The following is a 25464-nucleotide window of genomic DNA, read 5'->3' as shown; positions in this document are numbered from 1 at the left end:
TGAAACGGTTACGCAGGTGAACACACATGCTTGATAAAGAAAGGCTGATTCGGATTGCATCGCGACAGTAGGTGTTGCGAAAGAACCGGAACATCGTGAAAGACATGTAGTAATGTGCAAAAGCTCTAATAAAGTGGTTTTACCGAAGCGCAAGAACTGTTAGATCCCGCTGTCTCTCTTCTCCCGTCTGCTGAAATAGCTCAGTTGGGAGAGCGTTAAACTGAACATATAAAGGTCCTTAAATTGATCCCGGGTATCGGCGTTCAAAGCACGATTTGTTAAATCTGCAGCTATACAAGTATTTTGCAATAATTCTAACGAGTGAAACGGTTACGCAGGTGAACACACATGCTTCATAAAGAAATGCTGATTCAGATTGCATGGCGGCAGTAGGCGTTGCGAAAGAACCGGAACCGCGTGAAAGACATGTAATAATGTGCAACAGCTCAAATAAAGCGATTTTACCCAAACGCAAGAACTGTTAAGTTCCGCTGTCACTCTTCTCCCGTCTGCCGAAATAGCTCAGTTGGGAGAGCGTTAAACTGACCATCTAAAGGTCCTTGGCTCAATCCCGGGTTTCAGCGTCCAAAGCACTTTTTTTTAAATCTCTCGGTATACAAGTATTTGGCAATAATTCTAACGAGTGAAACGGTTACGCAGGTGAACACACCTGCTTGATAAAGAAATGCTGATTCAGATTGCATCGTGACAGTAGGCGTTGCAAAAGAACCGGAACAGCGTGAAAGACATGTAGTAAAGTGCAACAGCTCTAATAAAGCAGTTTTTACCGAAGGGCAAGAACTGCTAGATCCCGCTGTCCCTCTTCTCCCGTCTGCTGAAATCGCTCAGTTGGGAGAGCGTTAAACTGAACATCTAGAGGTCCTTGGCTCGATCCCGGGTTTCAGCGTCCAAAGCACTTTTTTGTTAAATCTGTCGGTATACAAGTATTTTGCAAGAATTCTAACGAGTGAAACGGTTACGCAGCTGAACACACCTGCTTGATAAAGAAATGTTGATTCAGATTGCATCGCGACAGTAGGCGTTGCAAAAGAACCGGAACAGCGTGAAAGACATGTAGTAATGTGCAACAGCTCTAATAAAGCAGTTTTACCGAAGCGCAAGAACTGCTAGATCCCGCTGTCACACTTCTCCCGTCTGCCGAAATAGCTCAGTTAGGAGAGCGTTAATCTGAACATATAAAGAACCTTGGCTCGATCCCGGGTTTTGTCGTCCAAAGCACGATTTGTTAACTCTGTCGGTATACAAGTATTTTGCAAGAATTCTAACGAGTTAAACAGTTACGCAGGTGAACACACATGATTGATAAAGAATGCTGATTCAGATTGCATGGCGGCAGTAGGCGTTCCAAAAGAACCGGAACCGCGTGAAAGACATGTAGTAATGTGCAACAGCCCTAATAAAGCAGTTTTACCGAAACGCAAGAACTGTTAAATGCCGCCTTCACTCTTCTCCCGTATGCCGAAATAGCTCAGTTCGGAGAGCGTTAGACTGAAAATCTAAAGGTCCTTGGCTCGATCCCGGGTTTCAGCGTCCAAAGCACTTTTTTGTTAAATCTGTCAGTATACAAGTATTTTGCAAGAATTCTAACGAGTGATACGGTTACGCAGGTGAACACACATGCTTGATAAAGAAATGCTGATTCAGATTGCATCGCGGGAGTAGGCATTGCAAATGAACCGGAACAGCGTGAAATACACGTAATTATGTGCAACAGCTCTAATAAAGCGGTTTTACCGGAACGCAAGAACTCTGAAATCCCGCTGTCACTCTTCTCCCGTCTGCCGAAATAGCGCAGCTGGGAGAGCGTTAAACTGAACATCTAAAGGTCCTTGGCTCGATCCCGGGTTTCAGCGTCCAAAGCACTTTTTTGTTAAATCTGTCGGTATACAAGTATTTTGCAATAGTTCTAACGAGTGAAACGGTTACGCAGGTGAACACACGTGCTTCATAAAGAAATGCTGATTCAGATTGCATGGCGGCAGTAGGCGTTGCGAAAGAACCGGAACCGCGTGAAAGACATGTAATAATGTGCAACAGCTCAAATAAAGCGATTTTACCCAAACGCAAGAACTGTTAAATTCCGCTGTCACTCTTCTCCCGTCTGCCGAAATAGCTCAGTTGGGAGAGCGTTAAACTGAACATCTAAAGGTCCTTGGCTCGATCGCGGGTTTCAGCGTCCAAAGCACTTTTTTTTAAGTCTCTCGGTATACAAGTATTTGGCAATAATTCTAACGAGTGAAACGGTTACGCAGCTGAACACACCTGCTTGATAAAGAAATGATGATTCAGATTGCATCGTGACAGTAGGCGTTGGAAAAGAACCGGAACAGCGTGAAAGATATGTAGTAAAGTGCAACAGCTCTAATAAAGCAGTTTTTACCGAAGCGCAAGAACTGCTAGATCCCGCTGTCACTCTTCTCCCGTCTGCTGAAATCGCTCAGTTGGGAGAGCGTTAAACTGAACATCTAGAGGTCCTTGGCTCGATCCCGGGTTTCAGCGTCCAAAGCACTTTTTTGTTAAATCTGTCGGTATACAAGTATTTTGCAAGAATTCTAACGAGTGAAACGGTTACGCAGCTCAACACACCTGCTTGATAAAGAAATGTTGATTCAGATTGCATCGCGACAGTAGGCGTTGCAAAAGAACCGGAACAGCGTGAAAGACATGTAGTAATGTGCAACAGCTCTAATAAAGCAGTTTTACCGAAGCGCAAGAACTGCTAGATCCCGCCTTCACTCTTCTCCCGTATGCCGAAATAGCTCAGTTCGGAGAGCGTTAGACTGAAAATCTAAAGGTCCTTGGCTCGATCCCGGGTTTCGGCGTCCAGAGCACTTTTTTTCAAATCTCTCGGTATACAAGTATTTTGCAATACTTCTAACGAGTGAAACGGTTACGCAGGTGAACACACATGCTTGATAAAGAAATGCTGATTCAGATTGCATCGCGGCAGTAGGCGTTGCAAAAGAACCGGAACAGCGTGAAAGACATGTAATAATGTGCAACAGCTCTAATAAAGCGATTTTACCCAAACGCAAGAACTTTTAAATCCCGCTGTCACTCTTCTCCCGTCTGCCGAAATAGCTCAGTTGGGAGTGCGTTAAACTGAACATCTAAAGGTCCTTGGCTCGATCCCGGGTTTCAGCGTCCAAAGCACTTTTTTGTTAAATCTGTCAGTATACAAGTATTTTGCAAGAATTCTAACGAGTGATACGGTTACGCAGGTGAACATACATGCTTGATAAAGAAATGCTGATTCAGATTGCATCGCGGCAGTAGGCGTTGCAAAAGAACCGGAACAGCGTGAAAGACATGTAATAATGTGCAACAGCGCTAATAAAGCGATTTTACCCAAACGCAAGAACTGTTAAATCCCGCTGTCACTCTTCTCCCGTCTGCCGAAATAGCTCAGTTGGGAGAGCGTTAAACTGAACATCTAAAGGTCCTTGGCTCGATCCCGGGTTTCAGCGTCCAAAACACTTTTTTTAAATCTCTCGGTATACAAGTATTTCGCAATAATTCTAACGAGTGAAACGGTTACGCAGGTGAACACACATGCTTGATAAAGAAATGCTGACTGAGATTGCATCGCGGGAGTAGGCATTGCAAAAGAACCAGAACAGCGTGAAATACACGTAATAATGTGCAACAGCTCTAATAAAGCGGTTTTACCGAAACGCAAGAACTCTTAAATCCTGCTGTCACTCTTCTCCCGTCTGCCGAAATAGCGCAGTTGGGAGAGCGTTAGACTGAAAATCTAAAGGTCCTTGGTTCGATCCCCGGTTTCGGCGTCCAGAGCAATTTTTTGTTAAATCTCACGGTATACAAGTATTTTGCAATACTTCTAACGAGTGAAACGGTTACGCAGGTGAACACACATGCTTGATTAAGAAATGCTGATTCAGATTGCATCGCGGGAGTAGGCATTGCAAAAGAACCAGAACAGCGTGAAATACACGTAATAATGTGCAACAGCTCTAATAAAGCGGTTTTACCGAAACGCAAGAACTCTTAAATCCCGCTGTCACTCTTCTCCCGTCTGCCGAAATAGCTCAGTTGGGAGAGCATAATCTGAACATATAAAGAACCTTGGCTCGATCCCGGGTTTCGTCATCAAAAGCACGATTTGTTAACTCTGTCGGTATACAAGTATTTTGCAAGAATTCTAACGAGTTAAACAGTTACGCAGGTGAACACACATGATTGATAAAGAAATGCTGATTCAGATTGCATGGCAGCAGTGGGCGTTCCAAAAGAACCGGAACCGCGTGAAAGACATGTAGTAATGTGCAACAGCCCTAATAAAGCAGTTTTACCGAAACGCAAGAACTGTTAAATGCCGCCTTCACTCTTCTCCCGTTTGCCAAAATAGCTCAGTTCGGAGAGCGTAAGACTGAAAATCTAAAGGTCCTTGGCTCGATCCCGGGTTTCGGCGTCCAGAGCACTTTTTTTTAAATCTCTCAGTATACAAGTATTTTGCAATACTTCTAACGAGTGAAACGGTTACGCAGGTGAACACACGTGCTTGAAAGAGAAATGCTGATTCATATTGCATCGCAACAGTAGGCGTTGCAAAAGAACCGGAACAGCGTGAAAGACATGTAGTAATGTGCAACAGCTCTAATAAAGCAGTTTTACCGAAGCGCAAGAACTGCTAGATCCCGCTGTCACTCTTCTCCCGTCTGCTGAAATAGCTCAGTTGGGAGAGCGTTAATCTGAACACATAAGGTCCTTGGCTCGATCCCGGGTTTCGTCGTCCAAAGCACGGTATTTTAAATCTGTCGGTATACAAGTATTTTCAAGAATTCTAACGAGTTAAACAGTTACGCAGGTGAACAGACATGCTTGATAAAGAAATGCTGAATCAGTTTGAATCGCGGCAGTAGGCGTTGCAAAAAAACCGGAACAGCGTGAAAGACACGTATTAATATGCAACAGCTCTAACAAAGCGGTTTTACCGAAGCGCAAGAACTGTTAGATCCCGCTGTCTCTCTTCTCCCGTCTGCTGAAATAGCTCAGTTGGGAGAGCGTTAAACTGAACATATAAAGGTCCTGATATCGATCCCGGGTTTCGGCGTTCAAAGCACTTTTTTTTAAATCTCTCAGTATACAAGAATTTCGCCATAATTCTAACGAGTGAAACGGTTACGCAGGTGAACACACCTGCTTGAAAAAGAAATGCTGATTCAGATTGCATCGCGACAGTAGGCGTTGCGAAAATCCGGAACAGCGTGAAAGACATGTAGTAATGTGCAACATCTCTAATAAAGCATTTTTACCGAAGCGCAAGAACTGCTAGATCCCGCTGTCACTCTTCTCCCGTCTGCTGAAATAGCTCAGTTGGGAGAGCGTTAATCTGAACACATAAAGGTCCTTGGCTCGATCCCGGGTTTCGTCGTCCAAAGCACGATTTGTTAAATCTGTCGGTATACAAGTATTTTGATAATTCTAACGAGTGAAACGGTTACGCAGGTGAACACACATGCTTGATAAAGAAATGCTGATTCAGATTGCATCGCGGAAGTAGGCATTGCAAAAGAACCAGAACAGCGTGAAAGACATGTAGTAATGTGCAACAGCCCTAATAAAGCAGTTTTACCGAAACGCAAGAACTGTTAAATGCCGCTTTCACTCTTCTCCCGTATACCGAAATGGCTCAATTCAGAGAGAGTTAGACTGAAAATCGGAAGGTCCTTGGCTCGATCCCGGGTTTCGGCGTCCAGAGCATTTTTTTGTTAAATCTTTTGATACACAAGTATTTTTCAATACTTCTAACGAGTGAAACGGTTACGCAGGTGAACACACATGCTTGATAAAGAAATGCTGACTGAGATTGCATCGCGGGAGTAGGCATTGCAAAAGAACCAGAACAGCGTGAAATACACGTAATAATGTGCAACAGCTCTAATAAAGCGGTTTTACCGAAACCCAAGAACTCTTAAATTCTGCTGTCACTCTTCTCCCGTCTGCCGAAATAGCGCAGTTGGGAGAGCGTTAGACTGAAAATCTAAAGGTCCTTGGTTCGATCCCCGGTTTCGGCGTCCAGAGCAATTTTTTGTTAAATCTCACGGTATACAAGTATTTTGCAATACTTCTAACGAGTGAAACGGTTACGCAGGTGAACACACATGCTTGATTAAGAAATGCTGATTCAGATTGCATCGCGGGAGTAGGCATTGCAAAAGAACCAGAACAGCGTGAAATACACGTAATAATGTGCAACAGCTCTAATAAAGCGGTTTTACCAAACGCAAGAACTCTTAAATCCCGCTGTCACTCTTCTCCCGTCTTCCGAAATAGCTTAGTTGGGAGAGCATAATCTGAACATATAAAGAACCTTGGCTCGATCCCGGGTTTCGTCGTCCAAAGCACGATTTGTTAACTCTGTCGGTATACAAGTATTTTGCAAGAATTCTAACGAGTTAAACAGTTACGCAGGTGAACACACATGATTGATAAAGAAATGCTGATTCAGATTGCATGGCAGCAGTGGGCGTTCCAAAAGAACCGGAACCGCGTGAAAGACATGTAGTAATGTGCAACAGCCCTAATAAAGCAGTTTTACCGAAACGCAAGAACTGTTAAATGCCGCCTTCACTCTTCTCCCGTTTGCCAAAATAGCTCAGTTCGGAGAGCGTAAGACTGAAAATCTAAAGGTCCTTGGCTCGATCCCGGGTTTCGGCGTCCAGAGCACTTTTTTTTAAATCTCTCAGTATACAAGTATTTTGCAATACTTCTAACGAGTGAAACGGTTACGCAGGTGAACACACGTGCTTGAAAGAGAAATGCTGATTCATATTGCATCGCAACAGTAGGCGTTGCAAAAGAACCGGAACAGCGTGAAAGACATGTAGTAATGTGCAACAGCTCTAATAAAGCAGTTTTACCGAAGCGCAAGAACTGCTAGATCCCGCTGTCACTCTTCTCCCGTCTGCTGAAATAGCTCAGTTGGGAGAGCGTTAATCTGAACATATAAGGTCCTTGGCTCGATCCCGGGTTTCGTCGTCCAAAGCACGGTATTTAAAATCTGTCGGTATACAAGTATTTTCAAGAATTCTAACGAATTAAACAGTTACGCAGGTGAACAGACATGCTTGATAAAGAAATGCTGAATCAGTTTGAATCGCGGCAGTAGGCGTTGCAAAAAAACCGGAACAGCGTGAAAGACACGTATTAATATGCAACAGCTCTAACAAAGCGGTTTTACCGAAGCGCAAGAACTGTTAGATCCCGCTGTCTCTCTTCTCCCGTCTGCTGAAATAGCTCAGTTGGGAGAGCGTTAAACTGAACATATAAAGGTCCTGATATCGATCCCGGGTTTCGGCGTTCAAAGCACTTTTTTTTTAAATCTCTCGGTATACAAGAATTTCGCCATAATTCTAACGAGTGAAACGGTTACGCAGGTGAACACACCTGCTTGAAAAAGAAATGCTGATTCAGATTGCATCGCGACAGTAGGCGTTGCGAAAATCCGGAACAGCGTGAAAGACATGTAGTAATGTGCAACAGCTCTAATAAAGCAGTTTTACCGAAGCGCAAGAACTGCTAGATCCCGCTGTCACTCTTCTTCCGTCTGCTGAAATAGCTCAGTTGGGAGAGCGTTAATCTGAACATATAGAGGTCCTTGGCTCGATCCTGGGTTTCGTCGTCCAAAGCACGATTTGTTAAATCTGTCGGTATACAAGTATTTTGCAAGAATTCTAACGAGTTAAACAGTTACGCAGGTGAACACACATGCTTGATAAAGAAATGCTGAATCAGATTGAATCGCGGCAGTAGGCGTTGCAAAAAAACCAGAACAGCGTGAAAGACACGTATTAATATGCAACAGCTCTAATAAAGCGGTTTTACCGAAACGCAAGAACTGTTAAATCCCGCTGTCACTTTTCTCCCGCCTGCCGAAATAGCTCAGTTGGGAGAGCGTTAAACTGAACATCTAAAGGTCCTTAGCTTGATCCCGGGTTTCAGCGTCCAAAGCACTTTTTTGTTAAATCTGCCGGTATACAAGTATTTCGCAATAATTCTAACGAGTGAAACGGTTACTCAGGTGAAAACACATGCTTGACGAAGAAATGCTTATTCAGATTGGATCGCGGCAGTGGGCGTTGCAATGAACCGGAACAGCGTTAAAGACATTTAATTGTGCAACAGCTCTAATAAAGCAGTCTTGCCGAAACGCAAGAACTGTTAAATCCCGCTGTCACTCTTCTCCCGTCTGCCGAAATAGCTCAGTTGCGAGAGCGTTAAACTGAACATTTAAAGGTCCTTGGCTGGATCCCGGGTTTCGGCGTCCAAAGCACGATTTGTTAAATCCGTCTGTATACATGTAGTTTGCAATGATTCTAACGAGTGAAACGGTTACGCAGGTGAACACACATGCTTGATAAAGAAAGGCTGATTCAGATTGCATCGCGACAGTAGGCGTTGCGAAAGAACCGGAACAGCGTGAAAGACATGTAGTAATGTGCAAAAGCTCTAATAAAGTGGTTTTACCGAAGCGCAAGAACTGTTAGATCCCGCTGTCTCTCTTCTCCCGTCTGCTGAAATAGCTCAGTTGGGAGAGCGTTAAACTGAAACTATAAAGGTCCTTATATTGATCCCGGGTATCGGCGTTCAAAGCACGATTTGTTAAATCTGCAGCTATACAAGTATTTTGCAATATTTCTAACGAGTGAAACGGTTACGCAGGTGAACACACATGCTTCATAAAGAAATGCTGATTCAGATTGCATGGCGGCAGTAGGCGTTGCGAAAGAACCGGAACCGCGTGAAAGACATGTAATAATGTGCAACAGCTCTAATAAAGCGGTTTTACCGAAACGCTAGAACTCTTAAATCCCACTGTCACTCTTCTCCCGTCTGCCGAAATAGCGCAGTTGGGAGAGCGTTAGACTGAAAATCTAAAGGTCCTTGGCTCGATCCCCGGTTTCGGCGTCCAGAGCAATTTTTTGTTAAATCTCACGGTATACAAGTATTTTGCAATACTTCTAACGAGTGAAACGGTTACACAGGTGAACACACGTGCTTGAAAAAGAAATGCTGATTCATGTTGCATCGCAACAGTAGGCGTTGCAAAAGAACCGGAACAGCGTGAAAGACATGTAGTAATGTGCAACAGCTCTATTAAAGCAGTTTTACCGAAGCGCAAGAACTGCTAGATCCCGCTGTCACTCTTCTCCGGTCTGCTGAAATAGCTCAGTTGGGAGAGCGTTAATCTGAACATATAAGGTCCTTGGCTCGATCCCGGGTTTCGTCGTCCAAAGCACGATTTGTTAAATCTGTCTGTATACAAGTATTTTGCAAGAATTCTAGCGAGTTAAACAGTTACGCAGGTGAACAGACTTGCTTGATAAAGAAATGCTGAATTAGATTGAATCGCGGCAGTAGGCGTTGCAAAAAAACCGGAACGGCGTGAAAGACACGTAATAATATGCAACAGATCTAATAAAGCGGTTTTACCGAAGCGCAAGAACTGCTAGATCCCGCTGTCACTCTTCTCCCGTCTGCTGAAATAGCTCAGTTGGGAGAGCGTTAATCTGAACATATAAAGGTCCATGGCTCGATCCCGGGTTTCAGCGTCCAGAGCACTTTTTTGTTAAATCTGTCGGTATACAAGTATTTTGCAAGAATTCTAACGAGTGAAACGGTTGCGCAGGTGAATACACCTGCATGATAGAGGAATGCTGATTCAGATCGCACCGCGACAGTAGGCGTTGCAAAAGAACCGGAACAGCGTGAAAGACATGTAGTAATGTGCAACAGCTCTAATAAAGCAGTTTTACCGAAGCGCAAGAACTGCTAGATCCCGCTGTCACTCTTCTCCCGTCTGCTGAAATAGCTCAGTTGGGAGAGCATAATCTGAACATATAAAGAACCTTGGCTCGATCCCGGGTTTTGTCGTCCAAAGCACGATTTGTTAACTCTGTCGGTATACAAGTATTTTGCAAGAATTCTAACGAGTTAAACAGTTACGCAGGTGAACACACATGATTGATAAAGAAATGCTGATTCAGATTGCATGGCAGCAGTGGGCGTTCCAAAAGAACCGGAACCGCGTGAAAGACATGTAGTAATGTGCAACAGCCCTAATAAAGCAGTTTTACCGAAACGAAAGAACTGTTAAATGCCGCCTTCACTCTTCTCCCGTTTGCCAAAATAGCTCAGTTCGGAGAGCGTAAGACTGAAAATCTAAAGGTCCTTGGCTCGAACCCGGGTTTCGGCGTCCAGAGCACTTTTTTTTAAATCTCTCAGTATACAAGTATTTTGCAATACTTCTAACGAGTGAAACGGTTACGCAGGTGAACACACATGCTTGATAAAGAAATGCTGATTCAGATTGCATCGCGGCAGTAGGCGTTGCAAAAGAACCGGAACAGCGTGAAAGACATGTAATAATGTGCAACAGCTCTAATAAAGCGATTTTACCCAAACGCAAGAACTGTTAAGTCCCGCTGTCACTCTTCTCCTGTCTGCCAAAATAGCTCAGTTGGGAGAGCGTTAAACTGAACATCTAAAGGTCCTTGGCTCGATCCCGGGTTTCAGCGTCCAAAACACTTTTTTTAAATCTCTCGGTATACAAGTATTTCGCAATATTCTAACGAGTTAAACGGTTACGCAGGTGAACACACCTGCTTGATAAAGAAATGCTGATTCAGATTGCATCGCGAAAGTAGGCGTTCCGAAAATCCGGAACAGCGTGAAAGACATGTAGTAATGTGCAACAGCCCTAATAAAGCAGTTTTACCGAAGCGCAAGAACTGCTATAGATCCCGCTGTCACTCTTCTCCCGTCTGCTGAAATAGCTCAGTTGGGAGAGCGTTAAACTGAACATCTAAAGGTCCTTGGCTCGATCCCGGGTATCAGCGTCCAAAGCACTTTTTTGTTAAATCTGTCGGTATACAACTATTTTGCAAGAATTTTAACGAGTGAAACGGTTACGCAGGTGAACACACCTGCTTGATAAAGAAATGCTGATTCAGATTGCATCGCGACAGTAGGCGTTGCAAAAGAACCGGAACAGCGTGAAAGACATGTAGTAATGTGCAACAGCTCTAATAAAGAAGTTTTACCGAAGCGTAGGAACTGCTAGATCCCGCTGTCACTCTTCTCCCGTCTGCTGAAATAGCTCTGTTTGGAGAGCGTTAATCTGAACATATAAAGGTCCTTGGCTCGATCCCGGGTTTCGTCGTCCAAAGCACGATTTGTTAAATCATTCGGTATACAAGTATTTTGCAAGAATTCTAACAAGTTAAACTGTTACGCAGGTGAACACACATGCTTGAAAAAAAATGCTGAATCAGATTGAATCGCGGCAGTAGGCGTTGCAAAAAAACCGGAACAGCGTGAAAGACATATATTAATATGCAACAGCTCTAATAAAGCGGTTTTACCGAAACGCAAGAATTGTTAAATCCCGCAGTCACTTTTCTCCCGTCTGCCGAAATAGCTGAGTTGGGAGAGCGTTAAACTGAACATCTGAAGGTCCTTGGCTCGATCCTGGGTTTCAGCGTCCAAAGCACTTTTTTTTTAAATCTCTCGGTATACAAGTATTTCGCAATAATTTTAACGAGTGAAACGGTTACGCAGGTGAACACACCTGCTAGATAAAGAAATGCTTATTCAGATTGCATCGCGACAGTAGGCGTTGCAAAAGAACCGGAACAGCGTGAAAGACATGTAGTAATGTGCAACAGCTCTAATAAAGCACTTTTACCGAAGCGCAAGAACTGCTAGATCCCGATGTCACTCTTCTCCCGTCTCCTGAAATAGCTCTGTTGGGAGAGCGTTAATGTGAACAAATAAAGGTCCTTGGCTCGATCCCGGGTTTCGTCGTTCAAAGCACGATTTGTTAAATCTGTCGGTATACAAATATTTTGCAATAATTCTAACGAGTGAAATGGTTACGCAGGTGAACACACATGCTTGATAAAGAAATGCTGATTCAGATTGCATCGCGGAAGTAGGCATTGCAAAAGAACCAGAACAGCATGAAAGACATGTAGTAATGTGCAACAGCCCTAATAAAGCAGTTTTACCGAAACGCAAGAACTGGTAAATGCCGCTTTCACTCTTCTCCCGTATGCCGAAATAGCTCAGTTCAGAGAGAGCTAGACTGAAAATCTGAAGGTCCTTGGCTCGATCCCGGGTTTAGGCGTCCAGAGCATTTTTTTGTTAAATCTTTTGATACACAAGTATTTTTCAATACTTCTAACGAGTGAAACGGTTACGCAGGTGAACACACATGCTTGATAAAGAAATGCTGACTCAGATTGAATCGTGGGAGTAGGCATTGCAAAAGAACCAGAACAGCGTGAAATACACGTAATAATGTGCAACAGCTCTAATAAAGCGGTTTTACCGAAACGCAAGAACTCTTGAATGCCGCTGTCACTCTTCTGCAGTCTGCCGAAATAGCGCAGTTGGGAGAGCGTTAAACTGAACATCTAAAGGTCCTTGGCTCAATCCCGGGTTTCTGCGTCCAAAGCAGTTTTCTGGTAAATCTGTCGGTATACAAGTATTTTGCATCAATTCTGAGGAGTGAAACGGTTACGCAGGTGAACCCACATGCTTGATAAAGAAATGCTGATTCAGATTGCATCGCGGGAGTAGGCATTGAAAAAGAACCGGAACAGCGTGAAATACACGTAATAATGTGCGACAGCTCTAATAAAGCGGTTTTACCGGAACGCAAGAACTCTTAAATCCTGCTGTCACTCTTCTCCCGTCTGCCAAAATAGCGCAGTAGGGAGAGCGTTAAACTGAACATCTAAAGGTCCTTGGCTCGATCCCGGGTTTCAGCGTCCAAAGCACTTTTTTGTTAAATCTGTTGGTATACAAGTATTTCCCAATAATTCTAACGAGTGAAACGGTTACGCAGGTGGACAACCCTGCTTGATAAAGAAATGCTGATTCAGATTGCATCGCGACAGTAGGCGTTGCAAAAGAACCGGAACAGCGTGAAAGACATGTAGTAATCTGCAACAGCTCTAATAAAGCAGTTTTACTGAAGCGCAAGAACTGCTAGATCCCGCTGTCACTCTTCTCCCGTCTGCTGAAATAGCTCAGTTGGGAGAGCGTTAATCTGAACATATAAGGTCCTTGGCTCGATCCCGGGTTTCGTCGTCCAAAGCACGAATTGTTAAATCTGTCGGTATACAAGTATTTCGCAATAATTCTAACGAGTGAAACGGTTACGCAGGTGAACAACCCTGCTTGATAAAGAAATGCTGATTCAGATTGCATCGCGACAGTAGGCGTTGCAAAAAAACCGGAACAGCGTGAAAGACACGTATTAATATGCAACAGCTCTAATAAAGCGGTTTTACCGAAGCGCAAGAACTGTTAGATCCCGCTGTCTCTCTTCTCCCGTCTGCTGAAATAGCTCAGTTGGGAGAGCGTTAAACTGAACATATAAAGGTCCTTATATTGATCCCGGGTTTCGGCGTTCAAAGCACTTTTTTTTAAATCTCTCGGTATACAAGAATTTCGCAATAATTCTAACGAGTGAAACGGTTACGCAGGTGAACACACCTGCTTGATAAAGAAATGCTGATTCAGATTGCATCGCGTCAGTAGGCGTTGAAAAAATCCGGAACAGCGTGAAAGACATGTAGTAATGTGCAACAGCTCTAATAAAGCAGATTTACCGAAGGCAAGAACTGCTAGATCCCGCTGTCACTCTTCTTCCGTCTGCTGAAATAGCTCAGTTGGGAGAGCGTTAATCTGAACTTATAAAGGTCCTTGGCTCGATCCCGGGTTTCAGCGTCCAAAGCACTTTTTTGTTAAATCTGTCGGTATACAAGTATTTTGCAAGAATTCTAACGAGTGAAACGGTTACGCAGGTGAACACACCTGCTTGATAAAGGAATGCTGATTCAGATTGCATCGCGGGAGTAGGCATTGCAAAAAAACCGGAACAGCGTGAAAGACATGTAGTAATGTGCAACAGCTCTAATAAAGCAGTTTTACCGAAGCGCAAGAACTGCTAGATCCCACTGTCACTCTTCTCCCGTATGCCGAAATAGCTCAGTTCAGAGAGAGTTAGACTGAAAATCTGAAGGTCCTTGGCTCGATCCCGGGTTTCGTCGTCCAAAGCACGATTTGTTAAATCTGTCGGTATACAAGTATTTTGCAATAATTCTAACGAGTGAAACGGTTACGCAGGTGAACACACCTGCTTGATAAAGGAATTCTGATTCAGATTGCATCGCGAACGTAGGCGTTGCAAAAGAACCGGAACAGCGTGAAAGACATGTAGTAATGTGCAACAGCTCTAATAAAGCAGTTTTACCGAAGCGCAAGAACTGCTAGATCCCGCTGTCACTCTTCTCCCGTCTGCTGAAATAGCTCAGGTTGGAGAGCGTTAAACTGAACATCAAAAGGTCCTTGGCTCGATCCCGGGTTTCAGCGTTCAAAGCAGTTTTTTTGTTAAATTTCTCGGTATACAAGTATTTTGCAATACTTCTAACGAGTGAAACGGTTACGCAGGTGAACACACATGCTTGATAAAGAAATGCTGATTCAGATTGCATCGCGGGAGTAGGCATTGCAAAAAAACCGGAACAGCGTGAAAGACATGTAGTAATGTGCAACAGCTCTGATAAAGCAGTTTTACCGAAGCGCAAAAACTGCTAGATCCCGCTGTCACTCTTCTCCCGTCTGCTGAAATAGCTCAGTTGGGAGAGTGGTAGTCTGAACATATAAAGGTCCTTGGCTCGATCCCGGGTTTCAGCGTCCAAAGCACTTTTTTGTTACATCTGTCGGTATACAAGTATTTGGCAAGAATTCTAACGAGTGAAACGATTACGCAGGTGAACACACCTGCTTGATAAAGGAATGCTGATTCAGATTGCATCGCGAGAGTAGGCGTTGCAAAAGAACCGGAACAGCGTGAAAGACATGTAGTAATCTGCAACAGCTCTAATAAAGCAGTTTTACCGAAGCGCAAGAACTGCTAGATCCCGCTGTCCCTCTTCTCCCGTCTCCTGAAATAGCTCAGTTGGGAGAGCGTTAATCAGAACATATAAAGGTCCTTGGCTCGATCCCGGGTTTCGTCGTCCAAAGCACGATTTGTTAAATCTGTCGGTATACAAGTATTTTGCAATAATTCTAACGAGTGAAACGGTTACGCAGGTGAACACACATGCTTGATAAAGAAATGCTGATTCAGATTGCATCGCGGAAGTAGGCATTGCAAAGGAACCAGAAAAAGTGAAAGACATGTAGTAATGTGCAACAGCCCTAATAAAGCAGTTTTACCGAAACGCAAGAACTGTTAAATGCCGCTTTCACTCTTCTCCCGTATGCCGAAATAGCTCAGTTCAGAGAGAGTTAGACTGAAAATCTGAAGGTCCTTGGCTCGATCCCGGGTTTCGGCGCCCAGAGCATTTTTTTTGTTAAATCTTTTGATACACAAGTATTTTTCAATACTTCTAACGAGTGAAACGGTTACGCAGGTGAACACACATGCTTCATAAAGAAATGCTGACGCAGATTGCATCGCGGGAGTAGGCATTGCAAAAGAACCGGAACAGAGTGAAATACACGTAATAATGTGCGACAGCTCTAATAAAGCGGTTTTACCGGAACGCAAGAACTCTTAAATCCTGCTGTCACTCTTCTCCCGTCTGCCGAAATAGCACAGTTGGGAGAGCGTTAAACTGAACATCTAAAGGTCCTTGGCTCGATCCCGGGTTTCAGCGTCCAAAGCACTTTTTTGTTAATCTGTCGGTATACAAGCATTTCGCAATAATTCTAACGAGTGAAACGGTTACGCAGGTGAACACACGTGCTTGATAAAGAAATGCTGATTCAGATTGCATCGTGACAGTAGGCGTTGCAAAAGAACCGGAACAGCGTGAAAGACATGTAGTAATGTGCAACAGCTCTAATAAAGCAGTTTTACCGAAGCGCAAGAACTGCTAGATCCCACTGTCACTCTTCTCCCGTCTGCTGAAATAGCTCTGTTGGGAGAGCGTTAATCTGAACATATAAAGGTCCTTGGCTCGATCCCGGGTTTCGTCGTCCAAAGCACGATTTGTTAAATCTGTCGGTATACAAGTATTTTGCAAGAATTCTAACAAGTTAAACAGTTACGCAGGTGAACACACATGCTTGATAAAAAATGCTGAATCAGATTGAATCGCGGCAGTAGGCGTTGCAAAAAACCGGAACAGCGTGAAAGACATGTATTAATATGCAACAGCTCTAATAAAGCGGTTTTACCGAAACGCAAGAACTGTTAAATCCCGCTGTCACTTTTCTCCCGTCTGCCGAAATAGCTCAGTTGGGAGAGCGTTAAACTGAACATCTGAAGGTCCTTGGCTCGATCCTGGGTTTCAGCGTCCAAAGCACTTTTTTTTTCAATCTCTCGGTATACAAGTATTTCACAATAATTCTAACGAGTGAAACGGTTACGCAGGTGAACACACCTGCTTGATAAAGAAATGCTGATTCAGATTGCATCGCGACAGTAGGCGTTGCAAAAGAATCGGAACAGCGTGAAAGACATGTAGTAATGTGCAACAGCTCTCATAAAGCAGTTTTACCGAAGCGCAAGAACTGCTAGATCCCGCTGTCACTCTTCTCCCGTCTCCTGAAATAGCTCAGTTGGGAGAGCGTTAATGTGAACAAATAAAGGTCCTTGGCTCGATCCCGGGTTTCGTCGTCCAAAGCACGATTTGTTAAATCTGTCGGTATACAAGTATTTTGCAATAATTCTAACGAGTGAAACGGTTACGCAGGTGAACACACATGCTTGATAAAGAAATGCTGACTCAGATTGCATCGCGGAAGTAGGCATTGCAAAAGAACCAGAACAGCATGAAAGACATGTAGTAATGTGCAACAGCCCTAATAAAGCAGTTTTACCGAAACGCAAGAACTGTTAAATGCCGCTTTCACTCTTCTCCCGTATGCCGAAATAGCTCAGTTCAGAGAGAGCTAGACTGAAAATCTGAAGGTCCTTGGCTCGATCCCGGGTTTCGGCGTCCAGAGCATTTTTTTTGTTAAATCTTTTGATACACAAGTATTTTTCAATACTTCTAACGAGTGAAATGGTTACGTAGGTGAACACACATGCTTGATAAAGAAATGCTGACTCAGATTGAATCGTGGGAGTAGGCATTGCAAAAGAACCAGAACAGCGTGAAATACACGTAATAATGTGCAACAGCTCTAATAAAGCGGTTTTACCGAAACGCAAGAACTCTTAAATCCCGCTATCACTCTTCTCCCGTCTGCCGAAATAGCGCAGTTGGGAGAGCGTTAGACTGAAAATCTACAGGTCCTTGGCTCGATCCCCGGTTTCGGCGTCCAGAGCAATTTTTTTGTTAAATCTCTCGGTATACAAGTATTTTGCAATACTTCTAACGAGTGAAACGGTTACGCAGGTGAACACACATGCTTGATAAAGAAAGGCTGATTCAGATTGCATCGCGGGAGTAGGCATTGCAAAAGAACCAGAACAGCGTGAAATACACGTAATAATGTGCAACAGCTCTAATAAAGCGGTTTTACCGAAACGCAAGAACTCTTGAATCCCGCTGTCACTCTTCTCCCGTCTGCCGAAATAGCGCAGTTGGGAGATCGTTAAACTGAACATCTAAAGGTCCTTGGCTCGATCCCGGGTTTCTGCGTCCAAAGCAATTTTTTGGTAAATCTGTCGGTATACAAGTATTTTGCATCAATTCTGAGGAGTGAAACGGTTACGCAGGTGAACACACATGCTTGATAAAGAAATGCTGATTCAGATTGCATCGCGGGAGTAGGCATTGCAAAAGAACCAGAACAGCGTGAAATACACGTAATAATGTGCAACAGCTCTAATAAAGCGGTTTTACCGAAACGCAAGAACTCTTAAATCCCGCTATCACTCTTCTCCCGTCTGCCGAAATAGCGCAGTTGGGAGAGCGTTAGACTGAAAATCTACAGTTCCTTGGCTCGATCCCCGGTTTCGGCGTCCAGAGCAATTTTTTTGTTAAATCTCTCGGTATACAAGTATTTTGCAATACTTCTAACGAGTGAAACGGTTACGCAGGTGAACACACATGCTTGATAAAGAAAGGCTGATTCAGATTCATCGCGGGAGTAGGCATTGCAAAAGAACCAGAACAGCGTGAAATACACGTAATAATGTGCAACAGCTCTAATAAAGCGGTTTTACCGAAACGCAAGAACTCTTGAATCCCGCTGTCACTCTTCTCCCGTCTGCCGAAATAGCTCAGTTGGGAGAGTGGTAAACTGAACATATAAAGGTTCTTGGCTCGATCCCGGGTTTCAGCGTCCAAAGCACTTTTTTGTTACATCTGTCGGTATACAAGTATTTGGCAAGAATTCTAACGAGTGAAACGATTACGCAGGTGAACACACCTGCTTGATAAAGGAATGCTGATTCATATTGCATCGCGAGAGTAGGCGTTGCAAAAGAACCGGTACAGCGTGAAAGACATGTAGTAATCTGCAACAGCTCTAATAAAGCAGTTTTACCGAAGCGCAAGAACTGCTAGATCCCGCTGTCCCTCTTCTCCTGTCTCCTGAAATAGCTCAGTTGGGAGAGCGTTAATCTGAACATATAAAGGTCCTTGGCTCGATCCCGGGTTTCGTCGTCCAAAGCACGATTTGTTAAATCTGTCGGTATACAAGTATATTGCAATAATTCTAACGAGTGAAACGGTTACGCAGGTGAACACACATGCTTGATAAAAAAATGCTGATTCAGATTGCATCGCGGAAGTAGGCATTGCAAAAGAACCAGAACAGCGTGAAAGACATGTAGTAATGTGCAACAGCCCTAATAAAGCAGTTTTACCGAAACGCAAGAACTGTTAAATGCCGCTTTCACTCTTCTCCCGTATGCCGAAATAGCTCAGTTCAGAGAGAGTTAGACTGAAAATCTGAAGGTCCTTGGCTCGATCCCGGGTTTCGTCGTCCAAAGCACGATTTGTTAAATCTGTCGGTATACAAGTATTTTGCAATAATTCTAACGAGTGAAACGGTTACGCAGGTGAACACACCTGCTTGATAAAGGAATGCTGATTCAGATTGCATCGCGAACGTAGGCGTTGCAAAAGAACCGGAACAGCGTGAAAGACATGTAGTAATGTGCAACAGCTCTAATAAAGCAGTTTTACCGAAGCGCAAGAACTGCTAGATCCCGCTGTCACTCTTCTCCCGTCTGCTGAAATAGCTCAGGTTGGAGAGCGTTAAACTGAACATCAAAAGGTCCTTGGCTCGATCCCGGGTTTCAGCGTTCAAAGCAGTTTTTTTGTTAAATTTCTCGGTATACAAGTATTTTGCAATACTTCTAACGAGTGAAACGGTTACGCAGGTGAACACACATGCTTGATAAAGAAATGCTGATTCAGATTGCATCGCGACAGTAGGCGTTGCAAAAGAACCGGAACAGCGTGAAAGACATGTAGTAATGTGCAACAGCTCTAATAAAGAAGTTTTACCGAAGCGTAGGAACTGCTAGATCCCGCTGTCACTCTTCTCCCGTCTGCTGAAATAGCTCTGTTTGGAGAGCGTTAATCTGAACATATAAAGGTCCTTGGCTCGATCCCGGGTTTCGTCGTCCAAAGCACGATTTGTTAAATCTGTCGGTATACAAGTATTTTGCAAGAATTCTAACAAGTTAAACAGTTACGCAGGTGAACACACATGCTTGAAAAAAAATGCTGATTCAGATTGCATCGCGGAAGTAGGCATTGCAAAAGAACCAGAACAGCATGAAAGACATGTAGTAATGTGCAACAGCCCTAATAAAGCAGTTTTACCGAAACGCAAGAACTGGTAAATGCCGCTTTCACTCTTCTCCCGTATGCCGAAATAGCTCAGTTCAGAGAGAGCTAGACTGAAAATCTGAAGGTCCTTGGCTCGATCCCGGGTTTAGGTGTCCAGATCATTTTTTTGTTAAATCTTTTGATACACAAGTATTTTTCAATACTTCTAACGAGTGAAACGGTTACGCAGGTGAACACACATGCTTGATAAAGAAATGCTGACTCAGATTGAATCGTGGGAGTAGGCATTGCAAAAGAAACAGAACAGCGTGAAATACACGTAATTATGTGCAACAGCTCTAATAAAGCGGTTTTACCGAAACGCAAGAACTCTTGAATCCCGCTGTCACTCTTCTGCCGTCTGCCGAAATAGCGCAGTTGGGAGAGCGTTAAACTGAACATCTAAAGGTCCTTGGCTCAATCCCGGGTTTCTGCGTCCAAAGAAGTTTTTTGGTAAATCTGTCGGTATACAAGTATTTTGCATCAATTCTGAGGAGTAAAACGGTTACGCAGGTGAACACACATGCTTGATAAAGAAATGCTGATTCAGATTGCATCGCGGGAGTAGGCATTGGAAAAGAACCGGAACAGCGTGAAATACACGTAATAATGTGCGACAGCTCTAATAAAGCGGTTTTACCGGAACGCAAGAACTCTTAAATCCTGCTGTCACTCTTCTCCCGTCTGCCAAAATAGCGCAGTAGGGAGAGCGTTAAACTGAACATCTAAAGGTCCTTGGCTCGATCCCGGGTTTCAGCGTCCAAAGCACTTTTTTGTTAAATCTGTTGGTATACAAGTATTTCGCAATAATTCTAACGAGTGAAACGGTTACGCAGGTGAACAACCCTGCTTGATAAAGAAATGCTGATTCAGATTGCATCGCGACAGTAGGCGTTGCAAAAGAACCGGAACAGCGTGAAAGACATGTAGTAATCTGCAACAGCTCTAATAAAGCAGTTTTACTGAAGCGCAAGAACTGCTAGATCCCGCTGTCACTCTTCTCCCGTTTGCTGAAATAGCTCAGTTGGGAGAGCGTTAATCTGAACATATAAGGTCCTTGGCTCGATCCCGGGTTTCGTCGTCCGAAGCACGATTTGTTAAATCTGTCGGTATACAAGTATTTCGCAATAATTCTAACGAGTGAAACGGTTACGCAGGTGAACAACCCTGCTTGATAAAGAAATGCTGATTCAGATTGCATCGCGACAGTAGGCGTTGCAAAAAAACCGGAACAGCGTGAAAGACACGTATTAATATGCAACAGCTCTAATAAAGCGGTTTTACCGAAGCGCAAGAACTGTTAGATCCCGCTGTCTCTCTTCTCGCGTCTGCTGAAATAGCTCAGTTGGGAGAGCGTTAAACTGAACATATAAAGGTCCTTATATCGATCCCGGGTTTCGGCGTTCAAAGCACTTTTTTTTTAAATCTCTCGGTATACAAGAATTTCGCAATAATTCTAACGAGTGAAACGGTTACGCAGGTGAACACACCTGCTTGATAAAGAAATGCTGATTCAGATTGCATCGCGTCAGTAGGCGTTGCAAAAATCCGGAACAGCGTGAAAGACATGTAGTAATGTGCAACAGCTCTAATAAAGCAGATTTACCGAAGCGCAAGAACTGCTAGATCCCGCTGTCACTCTTCTTCCGTCTGCTGAAATAGCTCAGTTGGGAGAGCGTTAATCTGAACTTATAAAGGTCCTTGGCTCGATCCCGGGTTTCAGCGTCCAAAGCACTTTTTTGTTAAATCTGTCGGTATACAAGTATTTTGCAAGAATTCTAACGAGTGAAACGGTTACGCAGGTGAACACACCTGCTTGATAAAGGAATGCTGATTCAGATTGCATCGCGGGAGTAGGCATTGCAAAAAAACCGGAACAGCGTGAAAGACATGTAGTAATGTGCAACAGCTCTAATAAAGCAGTTTTACCGAAGCGCAAGAACTGCTACATCCCACTGTCACTCTTCTCCCGTCTGCTGAAATAGCTCAGTTGGGAGAGTGGTAATCTGAACATATAAAGGTTCTTGGCTCGATCCCGGGTTTCAGCGTCCAAAGCACTTTTTTGTTACATCTGTCGGTATACAAGTATTTGGCAAGAATTCTAACGAGTGAAACGATTACGCAGGTGAACACACCTGCTTGATAAAGGAATGCTGATTCATATTGCATCGCGAGAGTAGGCGTTGCAAAAGAACCGGAACAGCGTGAAAGACATGTAGTAATCTGCAACAGCTCTAATAAAGCAGTTTTACCGAAGCGCAAGAACTGCTAGATCCCGCTGTCCCTCTTCTCCTGTCTCCTGAAATAGCTCAGTTGGAGAGCGTTAATCTGAACATATAAAGGTCCTTGGCTCGATCCCGGGTTTCGTCGTCCAAAGCACGATTTGTTAAATCTGTCGGTATACAAGTATATTGCAATAATTCTAACGAGTGAAACGGTTACGCAGGTGAACACACATGCTTGATAAAAAATGCTGATTCAGATTGCATCGCGGAAGTAGGCATTGCAAAAGAACCAGAACAGCGTGAAAGACATGTAGTAATGTGCAACAGCCCTAATAAAGCAGTTTTACCGAAACGCAAGAACTGTTAAATGCCGCTTTCACTCTTCTCCCGTATGCCGAAATAGCTCAGTTCAGAGAGAGTTAGACTGAAAATCTGAAGGTCCTTGGCTCGATCCCGGGTTTCGTCGTCCAAAGCACGATTTGTTAAATCTGTCGGTATACAAGTATTTTGCAATAATTCTAACGAGTGAAACGGTTACGCAGGTGAACACACCTGCTTGATAAAGGAATGCTGATTCAGATTGCATCGCGAACGTAGGCGTTGCAAAAGAACCGGAACAGCGTGAAAGACATGTAGTAATGTGCAACAGCTCTAATAAAGCAGTTTTACAGAAGCGCAAGAACTGCTAGATCCCGCTGTCACTCTTCTCCCGTCTGCTGAAATAGCTCAGGTTGGAGAGCGTTAAACTGAACATCTAAAGGTCCTTGGCTCGATCCCGGGTTTCAGCGTTCAAAGCAGTTTTTTTGTTAAATTTCTCGGTATACAAGTATTTTGCAATACTTCTAACGAGTGAAACGGTTACGCAGGTGAACACACATGCTTGATAAAGAAATGCTGATTCAGATTGCATCGCGGGAGTAGGCATTGCAAAAAAACCGGAACAGCGTGAAAGACATGTAGTAATGTGCAACAGCTCTGATAAAGCAGTTTTACCGAAGCGCAAGAACTGCTAGATCCCGCTGTCACTCTTCTCCCGTCTGCTGAAATAGCTCAGTTGGGAGAGTGGTAGTCTGAACATATAAAGGTCCTTGGCTCGATCCCGGGTTTCAGCGTCCAAAGCACTTTTTTGTTACATCTGTCGGTATACAAGTATTTGGCAAGAATTCTAACGAGTGAAACGATTACGCAGGTGAACACACCTGCTTGATAAAGGAATGCTGATTCAGATTGCATCGCGAGAGTAGGCGCTGCAAAAGAACCGGAACAGCGTGAAAGACATGTAGTAATCTGCAACAGCTCTAATAAAGCAGTTTTACCGAAGCGCAAGAACTGCTAGATCCCGCTGTCCCTCTTCTCCCGTCTCCTGAAATAGCTCAGTTGGGAGAGCGTTAATCAGAACATATAAAGGTCCTTGGCTCGATCCCGGGTTTCGTCGTCCAAAGCACGATTTGTTAAATCTGTCGGTATACAAGTATTTTGCAATAATTCTAACGAGTGAAACGGTTACGCAGGTGAACACACATGCTTGATAAAGAAATGCTGATTCAGATTGCATCGCGGAAGTAGGCATTGCAAAGGAACCAGAAAAGCGTGACAGACATGTAGTAATGTGCAACAGCCCTAATAAAGCGGTTTTACCGGAACGCAAGAACTCTTAAATCCTGCTGTCACTCTTCTCCCGTCTGCCGAAATAGCACAGTTGGGAGAGCGTTAAACTGAACATCTAAAGGTCCCTCGATCCCGGGTTTCAGCGTCGAAAGCACTTTTTTGTTAATCTGTCGGTATACAAGTATTTCGCAATAATTCTAACGAGTGAAACGGTTACGCAGGTGAACACACGTGCTTGATAAAGAAATGCTGATTCAGATTGCATCGTGACAGTAGGCGTTGCAAAAGAACCGGAACAGCGTGAAAGACATGTAGTAATGTGCAACAGCTCTAATAAAGCAGTTTTACCGAAGCGCAAGAACTGCTAGATCCCGCTGTCACTCTTCTCCCGTCTCCTGAAATAGCTCAGTTGGGAGAGCGTTAATGTGAACAAATAAAGGTCCTTGGCTCGATCCCGGGTTTCGTCGTCCAAAGCACGATTTGTTAAATCTGTCGGTATACAAGTATTTTGCAATAATTCTAACGAGTGAAACGGTTACGCAGGTGAACACACATGCTTGATAAAGAAATGCTGACTCAGATTGAATCGTGGGAGTAGGCATTGCAAAAGAACCAGAACAGCGTGAAATACACGTAATAATGTGCAACAGCTCTAATAAAGCGGTTTTACCGAAACGCAAGAACTCTTAAATCCCGCTATCACTCTTCTCCCGTCTGCCGAAATAGCGCAGTTGGGAGAGCGTTAGACTGAAAATCTACAGGTCCTTGACTCGATCCCCGGTTTCGGCGTCCAGAGCAATTTTTTTGTTAAATCTCTCGGTATACAAGTATTTTGCAATACTTCTAACGAGTGAAACGGTTACGCAGGTGAACACACATGCTTGATAAAGAAAGGCTGATTCAGATTGCATCGCGGGAGTAGGCATTGCAAAAGAACCAGAACAGCGTGAAATACACGTAATAATGTGCAACAGCTCTAATAAAGCGGTTTTACCGAAACGCAAGAACTCTTGAATCCCGCTGTCACTCTTCTCCCGTCTGCCGAAATAGCGCAGTTGGGAGATCGTTAAACTGAACATCTAAAGGTCCTTGGCTCGATCCCGGGTTTCTGCGTCCAAAGCAATTTTTTGGTAAATCTGTCGGTATACAAGTATTTTGCATCAATTCTGAGGAGTGAAACGGTTACGCAGGTGAACACACATGCTTGATAAAGAAATGCTGATTCAGATTGCATCGCGGGAGTAGGCATTGCAAAAGAACCGGAACAGCGTGAAATACACTTAATAATGTGCGACAGCCCTAATAAAGCGGTTTTACCGGAACGCAAGAACTCTTAAATCCTGCTGTCACTCTTCTCCCGTCTGCCGAAATAGCGCAGTTGGGAGAGCGTTAAACTGAACATCTAAAGGTCCTTGGCTCGATCCCGGGTTTCAGCGTCCAAAGCACTTTTTTGTTAAATCTGTCGGTATACAAGTATTTCGCAATAATTCTAACGAGTGAAACGGTTACGCAGGTGAACACCCCTGCTTGATAAAGAAATGCTGATTCAGATTGCATCGCGACAGTAGGCGTTGCAAAAGAACCGGAACAGCGTGAAAGACATGTAGTAATCTGCAACAGCTCTAATAAAGAAGTTTTACTGAAGCGCAAGAACTGATAGATCCCGCTGTCACTCTTCTCCCGTCTGCTGAAATAGCTCAGTCGGGAGAGCGTTAATCTGAACATTTATAAGGTCCTTGGCTCGATCCCGGGTTTCGTCGTCCAAAGCACGATTTGTTAAATCTGTCGGTATACAAGTATTTTGCAAGAATTCTAACGAGCTAAACAGTTAC

The 25464-nt window shown here is 43.9% G+C and overlaps 10 non-coding genes across 10 annotated transcripts; all 10 read left to right on the top strand.

Moving 5' to 3' along the window:
- Positions 1–511: 511 nt before the first annotated feature.
- Positions 512–584, top strand: TRNAV-GAC (transfer RNA valine (anticodon GAC)). The gene has a single exon. It is a non-coding gene; the product is annotated as a tRNA-Val (tRNA).
- An 894-nt stretch (positions 585–1478) lies between these two features.
- Positions 1479–1551, top strand: TRNAF-GAA (transfer RNA phenylalanine (anticodon GAA)). The gene has a single exon. It is a non-coding gene; the product is annotated as a tRNA-Phe (tRNA).
- A 1219-nt stretch (positions 1552–2770) lies between these two features.
- Positions 2771–2843, top strand: TRNAF-GAA (transfer RNA phenylalanine (anticodon GAA)). Its single transcript has one exon. It is a non-coding gene; the product is annotated as a tRNA-Phe (tRNA).
- Positions 2844–3415: 572 nt separating this feature from the next.
- Positions 3416–3488, top strand: TRNAF-GAA (transfer RNA phenylalanine (anticodon GAA)). The gene has a single exon. It is a non-coding gene; the product is annotated as a tRNA-Phe (tRNA).
- A 248-nt stretch (positions 3489–3736) lies between these two features.
- Positions 3737–3809, top strand: TRNAF-GAA (transfer RNA phenylalanine (anticodon GAA)). Its single transcript has one exon. It is a non-coding gene; the product is annotated as a tRNA-Phe (tRNA).
- Positions 3810–4380: 571 nt separating this feature from the next.
- On the top strand, positions 4381–4453 carry TRNAF-GAA (transfer RNA phenylalanine (anticodon GAA)). The gene has a single exon. It is a non-coding gene; the product is annotated as a tRNA-Phe (tRNA).
- A 1533-nt stretch (positions 4454–5986) lies between these two features.
- Positions 5987–6059, top strand: TRNAF-GAA (transfer RNA phenylalanine (anticodon GAA)). Its single transcript has one exon. It is a non-coding gene; the product is annotated as a tRNA-Phe (tRNA).
- A 570-nt stretch (positions 6060–6629) lies between these two features.
- TRNAF-GAA (transfer RNA phenylalanine (anticodon GAA)) lies at positions 6630–6702 on the top strand. The gene has a single exon. It is a non-coding gene; the product is annotated as a tRNA-Phe (tRNA).
- Positions 6703–8879: 2177 nt separating this feature from the next.
- On the top strand, positions 8880–8952 carry TRNAF-GAA (transfer RNA phenylalanine (anticodon GAA)). Its single transcript has one exon. It is a non-coding gene; the product is annotated as a tRNA-Phe (tRNA).
- Positions 8953–10167: 1215 nt separating this feature from the next.
- TRNAF-GAA (transfer RNA phenylalanine (anticodon GAA)) lies at positions 10168–10240 on the top strand. The gene has a single exon. It is a non-coding gene; the product is annotated as a tRNA-Phe (tRNA).
- Positions 10241–25464: the final 15224 nt, after the last annotated feature.

This window comes from Rhipicephalus microplus, chromosome X (genome assembly GCF_043290135.1).
Source record: "Rhipicephalus microplus isolate Deutch F79 chromosome X, USDA_Rmic, whole genome shotgun sequence".
NCBI lineage: Eukaryota > Metazoa > Arthropoda > Arachnida > Ixodida > Ixodidae > Rhipicephalus > Rhipicephalus microplus.
This window is presented reverse-complemented; position numbering and strand designations above follow the sequence as displayed.